General features: G+C 48.8%; 1 pseudogene; it reads left to right on the forward strand.

Moving 5' to 3' along the window:
* The first annotated feature begins 4,511 nt into the window (after nt 1-4,511).
* On the forward strand, nt 4,512-4,630 carry LOC144686991 (5S ribosomal RNA; annotated as a pseudogene).
* The last annotated feature ends 549 nt before the right edge of the window (nt 4,631-5,179 follow it).

Below are 5,179 nucleotides of genomic sequence, written 5' to 3' on the forward strand. Positions count from 1 at the left end.
ATTTTCAAACTTGTGCCTTACGGGCGAGTGGAAGAAGATTATCTTTCTGTTCAAAAATTGCAATGAGAGTAAGATAGCAAGCGGTGCACAGAGTGGGAGAGTGGGAGAGTCAACGCATGGATCATCCTCCGCTCACAGTGGTGTTTGGATTCCGCTCCCAAGGGGCTCCTGTTCTTATCTCTCAAGCAAACGCGCGATAGAAATATAAATCAGATCTGGGTTCAGCGGCTTCAATGAGTGAGAGACACAAAGATGGCACAAATCAAGGAGAAAACTAAGAAACGTAGGTGTTGAAGTCCAAAGAGATGTTGCTAAGCTGCCTCATAATCTGCAATGTGCCGGGGATAAGATAGCTGCAATAATGTCAGCTGTAGCTCAGTGCTAGCACCACCACCTCTCCAAAAGACTCCAGCGCATAATCCAGGCCGACACTGCAGTGCAGTGCTGAGGGAGTGCCACACTGCTCAAGCTGCCATCCTTTGGATGAGGCCTTAAGCTGCCGAGGTCCCATCAGTCCCCTCAGGTGGACATGTCACTGTTTCAAAGGAGTGGGGGGGGGGGGGTGGGTGGGTGGGTGTTCTCCTCAGAGTCCTAGCCAATGTTTATCCTTCAACCAACATCACTAAAACACATGATCCGGTCATTATCACACTGTGGTTTGTGGGAGCTTGCTGTGCACAAATTGGCTGCTGCATTTCCTACATTACGACAGTGAGTAGAATCCAGAAAGTGCCTCATTGGTGTAAAGCACTTTGGGATGTCTGGAGGTCATGGAAGGCGCAATGGAAATGAATCTTTTTCTTTTGGAGGCTTAAGGTAGATAATGTGCACATCACCTTTCAGCCTGTGTAGTCATCAGTGCACTCACCCACCATCGACTAAATCTCCCTTCACTGTCGGCACCATCATCATTGAGTATGAGTCACACTGTGGAGGCCAGGAGCTTCTTCTCACATAGCGAAGGACTTCTGAGAGTGTCTCAATATCATTATTACATTAATAATCAATTAATCCATTTTACCTGCCATAAGTCTCAAAAAAAAAAGAAATGTCATTTCTAGAGCCCCTTCCATGACCTAAAGGCATTTCAAAGTGCTTTACAGCCTGTGAGATACTTTCTGGATTCTACTCACTGTTGTAATGTAGAAATGCAGCAGCCAATTTGCGCACAGTAAGCTCCTACAAACAGCAATGTGATAATGACCAGATCACCTGACTTAATCACGTTGATTGAGGGCCAGGACACCAGGGATAACTCCTGGGCTCTTCTTCAAAATCGTGCTATGGGACATTTTAACATCCGCCTGAGAGGGAAGATGGAGTCTTGGTTTAACATCTTATCGAAAAGGTGGACCCTCCAACAGTGCAGCACTCCCTCAGAACTGCACTGGGTTGCCAGGCTGGATTTTGTACTCAAGTCTCTGGTGAGATAACCCATGGGCCTTCTGCCCGAGAGGGGCGAGAACTACCTCCTGTGACACAGCTGACCTCACAAGCCTTACGTAATCTCATCTGATAACACTCTTGTAAAACACCTCAGGATATTTTACTACCTTAAAGGTGCTACATAAATGCAAGTTGATGTTGAGGAGTGAGGAGTCAGGCAACAGCCATCCCCGGGGTTACCATTGACCAGAAACTGAACTGGACAAGCTATATAAATACTGTGGCTGCAAGAACAGGTCAGAAGATAGGAATTGTGCAACGAGTAACTCACCTCCTGACTCCCCAAAGCCTGTCCACCTAATACAAGGCACAAGTCAGGAATGTGATGGAAAATCCCCACTTGCCTGGATGTGTGCAGCTCCCATAACACTCAAGAAGCTCGACACCATCCAGGACAAAGCAGCCCGCTTGATTGGCACCACATCCACAAACATTCACTCCCTCCACCACCAACGGACAATGGCAGCAGTGTGTACCATCTACAAGTTACACTGCAGGAACTCACCACGGGTCCTTCAGCAGCACCTTCCAAACCCCATGACTCATCCTGTTTTGGAACTAAATCGCTGAACCTTCACTGTCACTGGGTTAAACTCCCTTCCTAACAGCACTGTAGGGTGTACCTACACCACATGGGCCGCAGCGGTTCAAGAAGGCGGCTCACCACCACCTCCTCATGGGCAACTAGTGACGGGTGGTAAATGCTGGCCCAGCCAGCAACACTCACGTCCTAAGATTAGATGTTGAAAAAGCAGTGACTACTTCCGGGTAAGCAGTTTTGCTTTTTTCTTTACTGACACCAGTGTGACTCATGGTTTGGATCAGTTGGTGTTCTGCCACAGCCATAGCCTCTCCACTTGTCCACCTACCACACACAATATACCACACCCCTACTGCCCAGGGTCTGCACTCAGCAAGAGCTTCCCTCTCCTGAGGTGGGATGCTCAGTGAACCAACCCGGCAAATCACATCGAGCTCCGTTAGCAGTTCTGAGGGTGGAAATGGGTGTGACATGCCCTCTTTGGAAGCTGTTGTATCGTGACAGAGGCTGGCACTGTCTTTAGTCCAAATGAAAGGGGCTCACATACTGAGCCTTGTGTCTCTGTAGCGCTGGTGTGGGGCGCCACCCAGTGGCCGACTGATTATCCAGAAACTGAGGGGCAAACTCGCTTCTCACAACACTTGCATTTCAACCGCACTCTTACCTCAGCAAAATAGCTGACGGCGCTTCACAGGAGGGCTATTAAAGAAAACGGACACTGAGCCACAGAAGGAGATGGGCGGCGTCAGCCCTGGCTCAGCTGATAGGCACCCTCACCTCTGAGTCAGCAAGTTTTCGTTTCAAGTCGCATTCCGGGACTCAAGCCCAAAATCTAGCCTGATACCCAATGCAGTACTGAGGGAGTGCTGCACTGTCAGAGGTGATGTTTTTTGGATGAGATGTTAAACAAAGGCCCTCTCATTTGGATAGACCGGATGGTAAAAATGCTATGGTGCTATTTCAAAGAAGAGCAGAGGAGTTCTTCCTCCTGTCCTGTCCAATACTTATCACCTCAATCAATGTTACAGAAAACATATTACCTGGTCATTATCACACTGCTGTTTGTGGGAGTTTCCTGAGCACCAACTAGCTGCTGCATTTCCTACATTTCATCAGTGACTTCACTTCAAAAAAGTGCTTCATTGTTAAGCACTTTGAGACATCCGGTGGCCGTGACAAACGCTATATAAATGCAACTCTTTCAGAAATTGCTGGAGGTATTTAGCAGGTCAGGCCGCATCTGGGGAGAGAAACAGAGTTAACTTTTCAGGTCATTGGCCTTCCATTAGGCCTTGGGAAGCTGGGGGCTCTAAATGGTGGAGTGATGAACGTTAGGGGTGCACAAGAGGCTATGCTGTCTCCGAATTCCCTCCCTGAGCCTCTCCTGCTTCAAGACGCTCCTTAGCACATCCCTTCCTTGCCTTCTCTACCCCCATTTCTGGAGATAGGCTATCAACCAAAATTCATTTTATAAGCCCACCGTTCCCCCACAGCTACCTCGGTTACACTTGGTCACACACTCTGCTTTCTGTAAGGGCTCAGTTCATTCTCCCAGTTTCTCTGTTCCCATCTCATCTGTTTTGACAATGGCACATTCCGTACCAGTGCTTCTGACATGTCTTCCTTTTTCCCTCAACCAGAGCCCTCAATGGTGTCCATCCCATTTCCTACACTTTTGCTCTCATCCCTTTCCCCTCCCTCCCAGCACCATGATAGGGTTTTCCTTGTCCTCATCTTCCGACCCACCAGCCTCCGTACTCAATGGATCATCCTCCGCCATTTCCACCACCTCCTGCATGGCACCACCACCAAACGCTCACTTTTCCTCCCCTCCCCTCCCCTTTAAACATTCCGAAGAGAATGTTTCCTCCCACCCTCCGTCTCCCCCAACGCCCACGGCTTCCCATGTGAGCACAGGAGGTGCAGAATGTGCTTTTTACCTCCACATTTTCTTGTTGGAACAGTGACACGGTACTTCTTTCAATCCAGTACACCGTGTTCACTGCCCATGACTGGGGTGACCAAATACAGATTGAGTGATCTTTCCACAGAACACCTCTGTTTAGTCTGGATGACCCTGAGTTTCCAACCCCCTGTTATTTTTAATTTTCCACCCACTCTGACTTGCGTCTCCGACACTGCTCCAATGCGGTTCGATGGAAACTCAAAGACCAACACATCACCTTTCGATTAGGCACTTCACAGTCTTCTCAACTCAACTTTGAGTTCAACAATTTCACTTCATAACCACAGCTCCCATTTTTTTGGGAGGCAGGTGCTGGATATGATTTTGCAATTGCCATTTACACCTCCACTAGACACAATTTTTGTCCATTTACTTGTCCCCTTGCACCATCATCCCTCTCGTCAGTCCTTCTCTCCTGATTTCCACCCTATCACAGACCTTTCCTTCTGTCCTTCCGTTCATTTCCCGCTGGCTGGCACCCAGCACCAGGGCTACAGCGAGACAAGGCTCAGTACTTGAACCTGTTTCATTTAAGCCAAGGACAATACCAGCCCTTTAGCCAATAGCCACACTAGTCTGAAAGTGCCCAATCTCATCTGATCTCTGAAGCTAAGCAGACTCAGGCCTGGTTAGTACTTGGATGGGACTCCGCCTGGGAATACCAGGTGCAGTAGGCTTTAAGTGTTTCTATCATGCAGTGGTTATTACACTTGCCTAACACACGCAAGGTCCCTGGTTCGAACCCGAGCAGAAACATTGCTGCAAGTCCTTTCAACTTTAGTGAGAGGAAAAGTTCAATAATTCACATTTGTCACTATGTAAGTGTGTCAGCCTTGGCCCAGTGGGTAGCACCCTTACCTCTCACTCAGAAGGTTGTCAGTTCAAGTCCCACTCTGGACATTTGAGCCCTCGCAAGACAGGCTGACAGTTCCAGCACAGCTCTGTTGTTTGGTTGAGATGTTAAACAGAGTACCCTCTCAGGTGGGTGTAAAATATTCAGCCTGTGCAGGCACTAAGATGGCAGCTGCTCAATGAGCCTGGGCTGGGCTGGGACAGTGGGGGTACTTGGCAGCTGAGGCCTTTCGGAAGGGCCCTGGACTGTTGTTGTCCAGTGGCCTGGGCCTTGGGCTTGGCCTGAGGCTGTGACTGCCAGGCTCTGTACCACATCCTGTGAGTGTCGCTGCATTTCACACATCTTCTAGTTTAACCAAGACTGATAACAATGG

The sequence above is a fragment of the Cetorhinus maximus genome, chromosome 11 (assembly GCF_964194155.1).
Source record: "Cetorhinus maximus chromosome 11, sCetMax3.hap1.1, whole genome shotgun sequence".
Classification (NCBI taxonomy): Eukaryota; Metazoa; Chordata; class Chondrichthyes; order Lamniformes; family Cetorhinidae; genus Cetorhinus; species Cetorhinus maximus.